This window comes from Saimiri boliviensis, chromosome 2, assembly GCF_048565385.1.
Source record: "Saimiri boliviensis isolate mSaiBol1 chromosome 2, mSaiBol1.pri, whole genome shotgun sequence".
In the NCBI taxonomy this organism is placed as follows: domain Eukaryota; kingdom Metazoa; phylum Chordata; class Mammalia; order Primates; family Cebidae; genus Saimiri; species Saimiri boliviensis.
The window spans coordinates 197,917,921-197,933,589 of record NC_133450.1 but is presented as its reverse complement, the minus strand read 5'-3'; the positions used below and the strand labels follow the sequence as shown (position 1 = coordinate 197,933,589).

Here is a 15,669-nt window from a genome sequence, read left to right as displayed (position 1 = left end):
CACGTTGGCCAGGTTGGTTTCGAACTCCTAACCAAGTGCTGGGATTACAGGCACGAGCCACTGTGCCAGGCTCAGATCCTTCCCTTACTAACGGCAAGCAGTCCATGGGGCAAAGGGGCCATGCCACCCAGAGTTATGAGTGCCTGTGACTCCAGAATTCCTTGCCTTGTGGCCCCCACGTGCACTTCCAGGGCCTGCGTGGGCCTCTTCTATGGGTCTGTCCTTAGTGTTGACAGAACCACTGATGTGGGTACTTGGGCTTGAGCTGTGGCCCGGAGGTCCTGTCAACTAGCACTGAGGGGGCTTGTGCAGCTGGGTGTCCACAGGCAGGTATTGGGAGTTCTGGAATAAGATGGAGCTGGAGATGGAAGAGAAGTTAAGCTGGGGGCAGCTCTCTCATGCCACCTAATTCCAGCCAAAACTCAGGTCATACTGAAGAGCCTAAACGTGCCCTTCAAGGTGGCTACAGAGATGTCTTTGTCAAGGTAGGAGACATTTAGGCTGTTGGCTTGGCGGATGACCCACATATTTAGACATATAATGCATAGGCCTGCGTTCGCCCTCTTGCTTTTGCCCCTCAAATGTTTTGGGTGGTTTTGTTTCCCTACAGCCTGGAGATCTGGAGTGGCTACATAATTTTACACGACTGCAATTCTCTAGCTGCACTTTACAGATTCATACAAGCTAAATACAAGTCCTGTGTTTTTATCACAGGGAGGCTGATCAATATCTGGAAAATTAAAAGGGGGCTGGTCCACATTGTTCCGCGTTTCTGTTTGTTCCTCTTTTTGGTTTCGTGGGCTCCTTCCTCTCAATTTATGAAGAGAAGCAATGAGATGTTCCTCTCAGGGGAGCTCAGGCTGGGGAGCTCAAAGGCAGTAGGTCGCCTATCAAAAACCGAGTCAAGTGGAGGGTAAAACAAAAGCTGCCCGGTACTCAAGAGGACCGGCCGCCGTCCCTCCACCCAGCCTAGGTCTTTGAAAGCAAACAAAAGACAAAGTAACCAGCGTCCTGAGGGGGATTCAGCCCGGAGCTCTCTCTCCCCCAATCCCTCCCTCCGGTTGAGGAAACTAACAAAGGAAAACAAAATTGTGGAAAGCACGATTTAGAGGAAGCAAATTCCACCGGTGCCCTTGGCTGCCGGGAACGCGGACTGGAGAGTCTGCGGCGCAGCCGGGAGCCCAGAGCTTCCCGCGCGTCTCCAGGCCTGGGGGCCCCGGCGGGGGCAGGGGGTGCAGACCGCCGACCCCGAGACTCCTGCTGCACCCTCCACCCCCATCCCACCCACCACCTCCAAGTCCCCCAGCCGTCTCGCGCGCGGCCGAACGTCGCCCGTTTAAGGGGCGGGCAGCGGCTCCACGTGCTTTCTGCTGAGTGACTGAACTACATAAACAGAGGCCGGGAAGGGGGCGGGGGAGGAGGGAGAGAACAGGCTTTGACCGATAGTAACCTCGGCGCTCGGTGCAGCCGAATCTATAAAAGGAACTAGTCTCGGCAAAAACCCCGTAATTCCGAGGGAGAGTGAGTGGGGCCGGGACCCGCAGAGCCGACCGACGCCTCTCTCCCCGGCTGCGGCAGCGCAGGGCAGGGCAGGGTGGGGGGCGCCGCGCGCCTGCAGGGCCAGTTCTCAGGACGCTTTGCTGCTTGTTTTTTCTCGGGTTCAGTTTTCTCCCCGTCTCCGGAAGGCTTGTCAAGGGGTGGGAGAAAGAGACGCCAACACAAAAGTGGAAAACAGGTAAGAGCCTCTCCAGTGACTTACTTGGTCGTTATTGTTTTGTTTCTAGACCAAGGAGGCTTCGGGAAATGCTCGGTTTCGGGGCTTTCATCCGGTGCCCCACATCCCCACCACTTGCAACTCCAGTGGGACTGGGGCAGCGTAAGTGGGGAATGTCCTAGGGCGAGCTCTGGGGACCCCAGGGCTCGGCACTGCTGCGCTCGGGGCTCGCCCGGCGGTGGAGACCGGGAGCATCTCTGGGCGTGGAGACCCGGGCGCAGTACCCGGGGCTCGGTGGGATCGGGGTTCCGGTGAGTGCTGAGGGCCCTGCTGCCGAGTGGGGAGAGTTGCAGGTCTGGCACGGAGCGCGTCCCTTTGTTCCGAGGCGCCTGAGCCGGTTGGAAACCTACAGAGACAAATGCCAGCACTGAGTCCTCACTCGGTTCTTAAGCTGGTCTCTTCTGACCTGGGGATCGGCTTCAAGCGCCCCGGGGCTGGAGCGGCGCGTCCTTGGTCCCTAAGAACTCGAGTTTGACGTGTCCCAAAGGGTGTCCGTGTTTCAGGGGGTCCGTGGTGTTATTGCTCACTAGAGGCCTAGGGGCTTTGTTTGACCTGAAGTGGGGCGGGGGGGTGGTCCGCCTACGGTCTCCGTGCGCTCACCGGAGCTGGTGTCCCAGGCGCAGAGCGGGGACGAGTTTGTTTGTTTGTTTTTGAGAAGGAGCCTTGCTCTGTTGCCCAGGCTGGAGTGCAGTGGTGCGATCTCGGCTCACTGCAACCTCCGCCTCCTGGGTTCAAGCGATTCTGCCTCAGCCTCCCAAGTAGCTGGGACTACAGAAGTGCGTCACCACGCCCAGCTAATTTTTGCATTTTTAGTAGAGACGGGGGTTTCACCATGCTGGCCAGGCTGGTCTCGAACTCCCCACCTCAGGTGATCCATACGCCTCGGCCTCCCAAAGTGTTGTGATCACAGGCGTGAGCCACCGCTCCCGGCGGAGTTTTGTTTCTTTTAAAACCAAGACTTTGGAGAGCCTGCGGAAACCCGGAGGTGGGGTGCCCGATTCTCTCTCCCCCAAGTCCCCTGCCGTCCCATCTCCCTGACCCTTGCCGCTTGTCTCTCGGAGCAGCTTCACCCTGGGTGCAGATGGGGAAGCTGGGGCGAAGTGGTGCCGTGGAATGACCGCGAGTAACCCCAGCCGGCGGCGCAGAACTTGGAGCTCCGCGGCGTGGCTGGGCTGGGCTCTGCCGTGAGGGTGGGGGTGCTGGGCGCGGGCTGCGGTGGCCCCCAGAGACTGGCCCGCAGCGCCTCCTGGCCGGGGGATCTAGGAATCGGCCGGCTCTGCTAGGTGTCTTTGCTCGCGGTTCTGACTGTGAAGCCGGTAAAGACCGGTGGTTGCAGACGGGGAGGAACTATGAGGGTTAAGGCAAAAACCCATATAGTTGCTTTTTTGTTAGTGTGTTTCTGAACTCCCAGGCCGCTGGTAAATCGGGAAGGTTCTTGGGGCGGCGGATGGTGCCAGGGGTTGTGTGTAAGTGCCTCTTTATGTATATTTTTATCCGAAAGAAGAAAAGAAATAAGCTTAAAATTAATAAAATAAACAAAGGAAGATAAAAGTTTTCTAGCACTAGCAGCAAATGGCCTGCCTGTGCAGCATTGATACTATTAGCTTTTAAAATCCGACTTTTCAATGGCACCCCAAGAAGGGAATGGGTAGTATATACATATCATATCATAGTGGTTAAATTTCGTTAAAAGTAAAAACAAACTTTTTTGGTACTGAAATCAGCAAGTCACTTTCCCTCCATTGCCCAATTCCTGCTTCTCACAAAGAGAACCTCACACAAATTTCCCCAAGTTCAACACTGGAATTTTCTTGATTTTTTTTTTTTTTTTTTTTTTTAACAGCTGTAGCTTAGAACCAGACCTCAGTGTTGACCTTCTTTTAAAACAAAACTGAACTGAAAAAGTCCTTAATTTTTCATCTCCTCTTTTATTTCAGCCTATTCTCATACCTACCACAAAAATAATGAAGGCTTTCTGTTGAGAAACTTTATCTTTCTGTCGAGAAAATCATTCTCTTGAGAAACTTTCTCCTAAACCAGAGAAAGTATGGAAACATGGAGAGGTTCCTGAGTAGAACCTCTACAGATATTATAATATTTTTCAAATACAGTTTCCATTGTCAGCCTGTTTCCCAAGTGCTTCCACAAACCATTAAAATAATTAATGCTAGGGAATTTTAGGAAAACATGGATACACTGTATGTGCTTAGAACCAACAGTAGAATCAGAAGGACCAGGGAAGAGAGTTTTAAGCCTTTATGATGATTAGGAGTCGTTTAAGGAATTGCTACTGTTGGCAGGGCAGTTTAGGAGTCTGTATTGAGCAACCATAGTGTTCCAGAATGACATATCTGACTGTAACCTGCACATCTGCGGTATGTTGTTTCCCCTGCAGATAAGCATTTGAAATCTCAGCCCTTGTCCATCTGCCTTTCTTTCCTTCTTTCTTTCTTTTTTTTTTTTTTTTGAGATGGAGTCTCACTCTTTCTCCCAGGCTGGAGTTCAGTGGCTCGATCTCAGATCACTGCAACCTCCGCCTCCCAGGTTCAAGCCATTCTCCTGCCTCAGCCTCCTGAGAAGCTGGGATTACAGGCACGTGCCACCACGCCCATCTAATTTTTGTATTTTTAGTAGAGACAGGGTTTCACCATGTTGGTTAGGCTGGTCTCAAACTCCTTACCTTGTGTTCCGCCTGACTTGGCCTCCCAAAGTGCTGGGATTACAGGTGTGAGCCACTGCGCCTGGCCAACCCTAGTATTTCTACAAGTGCAGGCCTATAATGGCCCCTGGACACATTTTGACTTAGAACATCTTTACAGTTTGTGTGAGACAGTGCATTAGTGCAGGATTGGAAAATAGAGTGATCAGGGTTTGATTGTTTTCAAGGGTTGGTTCCTTCTGCTCAAGGAGTACCAATGTAAACATTAAAAATGAATGAAACTGAAGGAAGTTCAGCAACTAAGCTTTTTATTACCTTCTGCAGTACTTACCTTATTTGGAGAGGAGTTGCTTGGAATTTTTCCATTTAAATCTTTTTTCTTAAAAGGGATCTTCTCTCCCATAAGCCAGGATACTTTGGCTGTATTTGTAGTGACTACAAATTAAGATCCTCACTGTTTTAATTTTGAGCTTCTAGAATAAATGAACATTGCTTTAGACTCCTAATTATGAACCTTTTGGATAACCAGAAAAATATCAAAATGCATGTGGTTTTTGCATTTCTAAAATACTTTTCAAACCAAATACATTTTTTTTTTCCTGAGATGAAGTCTTGCTTTTTTGCCCAGGCTGCAGTGCAGTGGTGGGATCTCGGTTCATTGCAACCTCCGCCTCTCAGGTTCAGGTGATTCTCCTGCCTCAGCCTCCCAACCAGCTGGGATTACAAGTGTTCACCATGACACCCGGGTAATTTTTGTATTTTTAGTAGTGAAAGGGTTTCACCATGTTGGACAGGTTGGTCTTGAACTCCTGACCTCAAGTGATCTGCCAGCCTCAGCCTCCCAAAGTGCTGGGATTATAGGCATGAACCACCACGTCCAGTCTCAAATACATTTTTTTTTCTATCCAGATGTTAAAGAAATAATACGATTATAATAATCGTTATGGTCATTTACTCTAGCATCAAGTTTTAAAAGATCGTTCTGAACACTTGTTTAACTATGCTGGGAGCTGGGAGAATATCGACTCTAAAAAATGAGACCATCTTCTTATCTGCTTATGGATGTAACCGTGAATGGCCAAAGTTATTGTTAAGGTTTAACAGACACTTACATAGCACTGTGTGGCAAGTACTGTTTGAAATGTTTTTCACATGTTTATTTATTTATTGTATTTATTTTGAGATAGGGTCTCACGCTGTTACTCAGGGCTGGAATGCAGTTGCATGGACAAGGCTCACTGCAATCTCAGCCTCCTGGGCTCACGTGGTCCTCTTACTTCAGCCTCCTAAGGAGCTGGGGCCACAGGGACTTGCCACTGCTCCTGGCTAAATTTTAAAATTTTTTTGTAGAGTCAAGGTCTCAGTATGTTGCCCAGACTGGTCTTGAACTTCTGGGCTCAAGCAATCCTCCCACCTCAGCCTCCCAAAGTGCTGCGATTATAGGCATAAGCCACTGTGCAGGTCATCAAATGCTAAGTGAATTTTCACAGCAAAACCATTTATTGTCCCTAGTTTACAAGATTAAGTAACTGAGAGGCTAATTTATCTCTGGCCACGTACCTTGCAAGAGGCAGCGCTAAGACTTGAACCCAGCCAGTAAGCTCCAGGGTTCTTTAACTCCTGCACAAACATTTCAGCTGCTGCAAGCTGGGAACTTTTCAAAGATGCTCACCATCTTCTTCTCTACATTCATCTGCTATAATCCTTATCAGAATCTGCAGCCTGTATCAGATTTACCTTGTTGCTGTGAGTGGGTCAGCCAAATTCTCTTTAACTTGAGACCTTGCTTGCATTGGGATTGCAACATCCTGGAAAGAACAGAATAAAATTTACTCAACTCTAATTTTTTACTTGGTTCATAATGAACAGTATACTATTGCTTCAGTCAGATGTTTGTGAGTAGCTCTGTGATCTCAAAATGTCTTCACCCCTGTCATCTCTAGAAAATGGAATGAGAGAGTATCAGGCTGTAAGGCCATAAGAAACAAAGGAAAAGATAAATGAACTGTTAGTTTTGTTGTAAATCCTAACTTTGGTGAAGTTTAAAAAATTGTTATAATACAATATGATTCCTGCTTTTCCTATCCCTAATTATGTTGTGGACTCTTTGAAATAAGCTATTTCTCTGTTATTTATTTTGAAATAAGCTGTTTCTCTGCTACTACTGTTACGGTTTAGAAATCAAATTTAGTTTTTTTCTTAAGGTTTTTTTTTTTTTTTTTTTTTTTTTAAATAAATACAGTTTCAAAGTTGCCTTGTTAGCTGCACTCGGTGGCTCCCTCCTGTCATCCCAGCATTTTGTGAGGCCAAGGCAGGCAGATCACTTGAGGTTAGGAGTTTGAGACTCACCTGGCCCACATGGTAAAAGCCCGTCTCTACTAACAATGCAAAAATTAGCCAGGCATGCTGGTGGGTGCCTATAATCCCAGCTACTCGGGAGGCTGAGGCAGAAGAATTGCTTGAACCTGGGAGGTGGAGGTTGCACTGAGCTGAGATCATGCCACTGCACTCCAGCTGGGCAACAGAGCGAGACTCCATCTCAAAAAAGACCCCGTCTGGCTCATAAGTGAAATAGGATGAGAAAGCGCCTTTCTTATTAACTGGTATAGCTAATTAGAAATACACTCTTTGAAAACACCTCTTGGTAAAAATAGTTGCATTTATGGTTGATTTACCGTATGTTGGATATGTTTTTAAGTTTTCCACATAATAATTCAGTTAATTCTCATGAGAACCATATGAGATAGGTGCTGTTATTATCTTTATAGATGGGAAACTGAGGTATAGGCCAGCTACGTAGATGATTATGGAGTTCGTAAGTAGTGGAGCTGAAGTTGCATCCAGGCAGTTTGGCTTCTGTGAGTTTACCAATCTCGGGGTAAAGACTTTGTCTGACTATCAAAGTTTTGACATGTGAAATATTAGCAAAAAGCGAAAGGTGAGTATTTTCATTTGAGTATCTTCACCTGAAAACAGTTGCCTGAGTAAGTAGCTTGCATAGAAAAGTACATTTTAGAAATACAGGAAGCCAGAGAATTAAAAGCTTACATAAAATTGATTTTCGGTGGGGACTTCAGTTACTCTGCATTCTGTGAAGACCACAACTAGCATTCAGGCAAAGAGCATTTATTCCAACAGCAGAGGAACATTGGATTCAGTTCCTACAACAAAGTTTGAAATCCTGTCTTTTCCCATGTTGAAAACAAGGTTGGTACAAAACTCTTTAGCTGTTGCAAGCCTACTTTAGGACCTGATTTAAATATTCCCCTCCTCAGGAAGCTCTTCTGGATCCACTCCTTCCCGTCACTGACTTGAAAATAAGATCTTGCTGGGCGCGGTGGCTCAAGCCTGTAATCCCAGCACTTTGGGAGGCTGAGGCGGGTGGATCACGAGGTCAAGAGATCGAGACCATCCTGGTCAACATGGTGAAACCCCGTCTCTACTAAAAATACAAAAAATTAGCTGGGCATGGTGGCGCGTGCCCGTAATCCCAGCTACTCAGGAGGCTGAGGCAGGAGAATTGCCTGAACCCAGGAGGCGGAGGTTGCGGTGAGCCGAGATCGCGCCATTGCACTCCAGCCTGGGTAACAAGAGCGAAACTCAGTCTCAAAAAATAAATAAATAAATAAATAAATAAGATCCCTTCTTTTTACTTCCATTAGACCTGGGTTACAGCACGCTTTGTGTCATGTATTTAATTCTGTTTTTTATTGTAGTTAACATTTATTGTATGCTCCTCTAGAAGGAAGTCTTTGATTCATTCTTCCCTGGACTTAATTCATCCCGCTTAATATGGAAGGAGTTGAATTAATGTGAACTTGAATAAGTGGAACAAGGAGAATGGGAACCTCATGTTTGCTTCCTGTCTTCTAAAAGACTACTTAAGATAACAGGATAATCACAGAAAAGCATTAGAAATACAATGATATGAGAAACAACTGTAGTTAAGGCTAGGTTTCTAGGCTTATGTTAGATTGAGAAATTTTAGTACATACTGAAATTATTTAGGCCAAATTACTTTTTGTAGAACAAACATTTCTGTTTTGCTCAATTTCATTTCCTTTTCTGAGGCAGCTCTGATTTAAGAAAATGCTCGCCGGGTGCGGTGGCTCAAGCCTGTAATCCCAGCACTTTGGGAGGCCGAGGCGGGTGGATCACGAGGTCAAGAGATCGAGACCATCCTGGTCAACATGGTGAAACCCCGTCTCTACTAAAGATACAAAAAATTAGCTGGGCATGGTGGCACGTGCCTGTAATCCCAGCTACTCAGGAGGCTGAGGCAGGAGAATTGCCTGAACCCAGGAGGCGGAGGTTGCGGTGAGCCGAGATGGCGCCATTGCACTCCAGCCTGGGTAACAAGAGCGAAACTCCGTCTCAAAAAAAAAAAAAAAAAAAAAAAAAAGAAAATGCTCTAGTCTGTGGCTTTCCACATTCAAGTACTTTGAGTTGTATACTAATTTATTTTTGTTATTAAGAGTCATGACTAAGTAATTTAGAGATTGAAACACTTTTTTAAAAAACAATAACTTCATATGCATTTGAATCTATTCTTCTATACAGTCTTTTCAGTGAGGGGGGTGGTGTGTATGTGTTTAAAATTCTCCAGTGTTTTCTGTGTCAAATCCAACTTCCAAGAAGCATTTGGAAGTCAAAGCATTTTATCTGTCTAGTCTTGAAGTCCAGATATTTTGTGATAACTGGTATTTAGTTTATGAAATTTCCTAAGAAGAACTTTCTGGTAGTAGATCCATTTATAAAAGACTTCCTTGAAGCTACTTTAGAGTGTTTATTTAGTTCTTTCTAAATAAGTAAATAGAATTTATTATTAGTATTTGGACATCTTGAAGTGTAGATGCAAATATTAGTGAAAAAGAGCATGGATATCAGAGTCAAATTAATGTAGATTGAAATTATGGTTATTACTAATGGATATCTGACATTAGGCAAGTTATTGATTGCCCTTTGCCTCAGTTTCATCATCTTTAAAATAGGTATTTGCATGTGTATATAATGTGAAGCATATAATGCAATGCTTGGCTTATAGTGATATTTATTCGTACTAGTGTTTTCAGTGATTTTAAAAGCTTGCTTGATAGTTTACTTCCACATCAAATTATGTTTATTCAATGTAACTTGCATTGATATCCCAGACATGAAAAAAAAATAGATGATGACAATGACAGTTATTGAATTAGGTTCCACTTTTATTCTAGATCACTAATTCATATTACTATTCAGACTTGGAACAATTAGATTTTAGTTAAATTTCTTTTCAAAGATGCATATAATTATCAGTGGTTACCATATTTTGGGGAAGGGATTGTTGACTTCTTTGAAGAAAGATACGGATTCTCTCTTCAGGAAAAATACACATGGGCTCATATAGTCCAATTTTTATGTGTAATTACAGGATGTTCATGAATGCCCACAAACCCATTAAGAAGTCATGTGACCTTAGACAAGTCATTTTTATTTTTCTGTTATTTAGGTTTTTGGTCTATAAAATGATACTACTTGACTTTTAAAGAGCCCTTCCAGCTCTTATGTTCTGTAACTCCAGGTCTGTATTTAGGAGAAGGAGCTATCCTTTGATTAGAGCCACCCAGAGATCTGAGGAATGTGCTGAACATTAGTGTAACATACCATGTGAATTTTGAGAGGTAAACAAGAAATATCCAGGGAATGCCTCAGAGCATTCCTGATCAGATCGAGGATGGAAGAAAGGAATGAGAAGGAGGAGAGAAAGCTGTTGAAATTTCCTATTTACTTGCTTTGAGTGAATGAAGACTTGAATCATAGAACCAGAAGGCTTTCTCGTCTGAAATGCAAAGGAGGAGTTGGTTTAATTCAATAAATTTCAGTTGAGTAAACATGATTTAGTGAGACACTGTTCTTGCTTCTGACTCACCATTTGGAAAATCTCTGTAAAATAAAATTAGACTCTCCGTCTCCAGCATCATTTTGAGTATAGGTTTTGCTTCTTATATTGGAGTCCTGTTAAGCCAATAGGTGATCAAAGGAAAACATACCAACTCTTCAGGCTCATTCATCCTTCAAGAATAGAATGCTAGTACCCATCCTAGGAGGGGAATTGGACTATACCTCATACGGATAGTTTTAAGTATCTCAGAAGACCTTCATTGGGGGTAGGTGGGTAAGACACAAAGCTTTCTAAAGCATTGTCCCGAGTTTGTTGTTTGAGAGATCATAACAAATTAGGAGTGGAAGGAAGAAGGAGAAAAAGGAGGAAGAGGTTTCTGGCCAGGGGCAGGGAGGGGGAAGAAGCAGCTAGGACGATGTTTGGGTGTCATACCCCTGTTCATCCTTGCTTTGCAAAATTCTTGTAGGATGCCAGGTTGGAAATAATTGTTTTTGCCAAGAGTCAAACCAAACTTGTTTTCTTGAGAAGCGAGTCTTTGGAGGGTGGTGGCTTGAAATCTGTTGGATCTGATATTTAGGTGAAAACACCTTTGACATAAAGACAACACTGATGCAAGCAGTAGCTTTCCTTGGAAAGGCAGAGAGAAAGTGAAGGCCCAGAATGATGAGTTTACACTGACTGCAGATCCTTCTCCACTCCCAGGCACAGGCCTTAGATTGGTGTTAAGAGTTTACCTTAGCTGGGGTTAGGCTGTTCTGTGGTACTGGGAGAGAGAAGGAAGAGGAAGATAAGATATTAACACCAACAACGACAACAGCACACATATGTATATATTTCAAAATTAAATACGCTAATACACAGACAGTGCTATTAAGCAGAAATTTATTTGTTCAACAAATAAACACCATGTTCTGTGGAAAATACTAGGTGCTGGACAGAGGTCAAAAGACTTCTAAGAATCTGTCACCCTTAAGGATCTCTTTTTGCTTGGCATTCAAGGCTCTTTGAAATAAAACTGTGACCTATTTTGGCAACTTTGTCCTGGATTATAACACACATATTCAAAAGAACTATGCCTTGTTTTCTCCCCCGACTGATTAACATACAGTATGGTTTGGTACCTGTTAGAATCTCTCTCTCCAGGTTTTCATCTTCTACTTTAAGAACCCCTTCCTGCTATTGTTTGGCTTCTCGTTGTTCTGGAATCTCACGTCTATCTCCTGTATTTGCCCTGGTTCACATTAGATGCTTTCCTCATATTCTTCACCTACTGAAATTTTACCCATCAACCAGACCATGGGTGAAGGAACACAGCATGGGCTAGGGCTTTTCCTGCACCTGATCTCGTTCAATTTTCACCAGAACTCTGAGATAGGTAGCATTTCAGCCTGTGCAAGCTACTGAAATTGACTCCATTTTTGTAATCATCAATATATTTAAAAATAACTTCGTATTTGACCTGTAATTGGAAAACCAATATCAGTTATTATAAATGGGAGGTAATTTTAAAAATAATTAGGATAAAGACAAATTATTTTTGTTATAGTCTATGTATAAGATAAACTATTGGCTCTCAAAGGCCCCAGCTGACTAGGAGACTAGATCTTACTTTGTGAGCAAGGGTTAAAGAGGTATCAAAAAGAAGACTGAACAAAGGCTTTCTCCTTTTATTTATTTATTTTTTTTGAGGCATGTCTTGCTCTGTTGTCCAGGCTGGAGTGCAGTGCTACAATCTTGGCTCACTGCAACCTCTTCCTCTTGGATTCAAGCAATTCTCCTGCCTCAGCCTTTCGAATAGCTGGGATTATAGGCTCGTGCTAACGTGGCTGGCTAATTTTTGAATTTATAGTAGAGATGGGGTTTCACTATGTTGGCCAGGCTGGTTTTGAACGCCTGACCTCAAGTGATTCACCCACCTTGGCCTCCCAAAGTGCTAGGATTACAGGTTTTGAGCCATTGCGCCCGGCCGCTTTCTCCTTAATAATATAATAAAAATGTTATAGAGGCTGAAGAAGTGCTGAAAAGAACCATATTTTCCAATGATGTGGTTCAGTGTTTAATACTGTGCTTGTTCATCTCCTAAAATCCTCTGAGTATCTCCCACATTTGAGGAAATCCTGAGCTTGCCTATTGTTATATTAGCCCCATACTTCAGATGATGCACCTGACTGACACAAAGTTAAGTGACTTGTTGATGGTTCCCTACTTGGCTAATGGCAGAGTCAGGGATCCAAACTCATGTCTGTCTGCCTCCCGAGTTTGTGCTTTTCCCACTTGGCTGAATTTCTCATGCTACCTCCTCCGTAACACCTTTCCTAGAACTTTTAAGGAATGCTTCTCCCTGTTCTCTCACAGCATTTTAATGTAAGTTGCCAAAGTGTCCCAGTTTGCACCCCTACCAGCACTGTGGGAGAAAATAGCAACATATTTTTGATGTTGGGATCTTGTGTTACAGTTTCTCATGCTCTTTGGGATGTATATTCCATGGCTACTGGATACCAAAGTCCCAGAGAGTTTTCTTAGACTCGGAAGGTCATCCACAGCAGCTTCTTCATCAAAAAGACTTGTTTTCTGGTCAGGCGCGGTGGTTCATGCCTGTAATCCAAGCACTTTGGGAAGTGGAGGCAGGAGAGTTTCTTGAACCCAGGAGGCAGAAGTTGCAATGAGCCGAGATTATGCCACTGCCCTCCAGCCTGGGTAACAGATCGAGACTCCGGCTCAAAAAAGACTTGTTTTATCTTCTTTCACCCACCGTGGTAGGAAGGCTTGCTAAGTTTATTCTCCATCTGTCATTAACTGGAAATTAAAATCGTAGTCTCTTGCCTCTTTAATCCAGGCTTCTTCATACTATACCAGAATTTAGGATAAGTATTACAGTGCCCTTTATAGGAAAGAAAAAAGAAATTGTGTCTCTAGACTTCTGTTCCTTTCAGCTTAAAACAGACGCTGAAATGTTAAATAGTGGACTGGCCTCATTTATTTCTCCTGTCTGTTGGTCCAATTTGAATCTTAAGGGTTTTTCAATTGGAACTTTTTGTTTCTTGCAAATAAAAATTGTTCTGTGTAAGTTCAAATCACAGGGAAATCTCTTCAGAAATCCTGAATGTTGACGGTTTCCTAAAGACTGGTTTTTTTTTATGCAAAAGTATGAAACCTAATGTTGATGTTGGCTGGTTAATATTAACTGTGATTCAAGGGAGGGTTTTATTTTTTTACTTTAATGATTGTGTTAATTATAGTAAAAACCTTGAGTTCAAGATAAAGAAAGCCTTTGGTCAAGTATTGTTTATTCAGTTTTCAGTCTTGTTGCAGGATTTGCAAATTTAGTGGAGTTGGTGCCATCTTCCAGTTTACAGTTTCAGTCACATTTCACGTGATCTAAGCATGGCTTTCTGCTCTGTGGAGCAAACAGAGGGTTGTCTAACATTTGGTTCCAGCGGCTTCCATTAAGCAGAGGGGATGTGTCCCTGGAGTCTGCAGAAAAGAGCACAACACTCTGACCCCAGAGGGCCCTCCATTTTGGGACATTGTCCAATTCTTTTTTTTTTTTTTTTTTTTTGAGACGGAGTTTCGCTCTTGTTACCCAGGCTGGAGTGCAATGGCACGATCTCGGCTCACCGCAACCTCCACCTCCTGGGTTCAAGCAATTCTCCTGCCTCAGCCTCCTGAGTAGCTGGGATTACAGGCACGCGCCACCATGCCCAGCTAATTTTTTGTATTTTTAGTAGAGACGGGGTTTCACCATGTTGACCAGGATGGTCTCGATCTCTTGACCTTGTGATCCACCTGCCTCGGCCTCCCAAAGTGTTGGGATTACAGGCTTGAGCCACCGTGCCCGGCCCACATTGTCCAATTCTTGTTCTTAGAGTATGTGATCAACACCAGTTCTCACCTGATGTGAATACTTAACACGTTGTTGCTTGGGGGGATTGTATTGTGTGAATTTTTCTTTTTTTTTCCGAGATGGAGTTTTGCTCTTGTTACCCAGGCTGGAGTGCAATGGTGCGATCTGGGCTCACCGCAACCTCCACCTCCTGGGTTCAGGCAATTCTCCTGCCTCAGCCTCCTGAGTAGCTGGGATTACAGGCACACACCACCAGGCCCAGCTAATTTTTTGTATTTTTAGTAGAGACGGGGTTTCACCTTGTTGACCAGGATGATCTCAATCTTAGGACCTCATGATCCACCTGCCTCGGCCTCCCAAAGTGCTGGGATTACAGGTGTGAGCCACCACGCCCGGCCCATATTGTGTGAATTTTTCAAAACCACAGTTGAGGAAAGGAGACTAGCAAAAATGCAACCCAGTAATTCAGTTCCATTTTTCCCACTTCTTTCTTTGGCACACAGAATGTTTGATTTGTGAACATCTTAATAGCAGTAGTTATTTCTATAAGGAGCACTCCGAATCTTGATAATATTGGAATAATGCAGATCTGAGTTGTTTTGTAGGAGCCTCTCGGACCTCACGTAATAGAGTTCGTGTTGTCAATATTTAAAGAAAAACACCCTTAAGTTTTTGTTTTTCAGAATCACAAGTATGTAGATTTAAACTTGTGATCTTATTCCCCTTTCTTCTCTTAATTTAGTGAGGCAGCCAGCAAAAAGGTTCGTTTTGATTATTCTAAGGAAGGAGTTTGGCTGTAAGTTTTGGAGGGCCAGACTTAGACTATGTGTCTCTGTGCTTGTCCTTTAACTTTGATTAAATTCTCACTAACTGAGTTAGCTTGCCCTCACTGGGCTGCAGAAATAGAAGCGTCTTGCACACGTGACATATGACTGCCTCAAGAGCTGGCGGGTGAGAGGACATTCTGGAGAAGGCTGCTGATACTGTATAAACGAGAACTGGACGAGAGCCTGGAGATTGGATAACTCAGTGTGGCACAAGTAAAGGGAATAAAGTGTTAAGGTGGCAAAATTGTATCCCGGTGTTGATAGGCTTCCTGAGTTCCTGACTTGAGCCTGTGGGTTTAGAGTTCAAGGCTCCTCACCAATGCTGTCTTATATTCTAGGTTGAGCCTCTGGGGAAGGTGCCCTTCCTTGCTGGCATGTTTACCAGGGGTTCTAGCACTTCAGTCGTGGGTTCTCTTTGGCTCACATGAAGCTAGTGAAAATGGATGTCCTTCCCTACAAATTAGAGAGGCTTTGAAGAAAATCAGATTAAGTGCACTCCTACTGGAACTTACGTTTCTTTGAACACAGTTGGAAATTTTGTCACCCAAAACCTTTACTTTCAGTGCAGTTTCTTGGCTGGTTTGTTACTACAGTGAATCTGCTTTAACTATCTTTTCTTTTTATTATTATTTTTTGAGATGGAGTCTCACTCTGTTGTCCAGGCTGGAGTGCAGTGGCATGATC

The 15,669-nt window shown here is 44.1% G+C and overlaps 1 protein-coding gene across 2 annotated transcripts in view; it reads left to right on the top strand.

Annotated features, from left to right (window-relative positions):
- Nucleotides 1-1,431: 1,431 nt before the first annotated feature.
- The window catches only part of ABCA1 (ATP binding cassette subfamily A member 1), a 157,060-nt gene continuing 142,822 nt past the window's right edge, over nt 1,432-15,669 (top strand). For both annotated transcript variants that reach the window (XM_003925261.4, XM_074395116.1), the window contains exon 1: nt 1,432-1,735. The gene's annotated coding sequence lies outside the window, so the exon portion shown is untranslated. The remainder of the gene's footprint in view (nt 1,736-15,669) is intronic.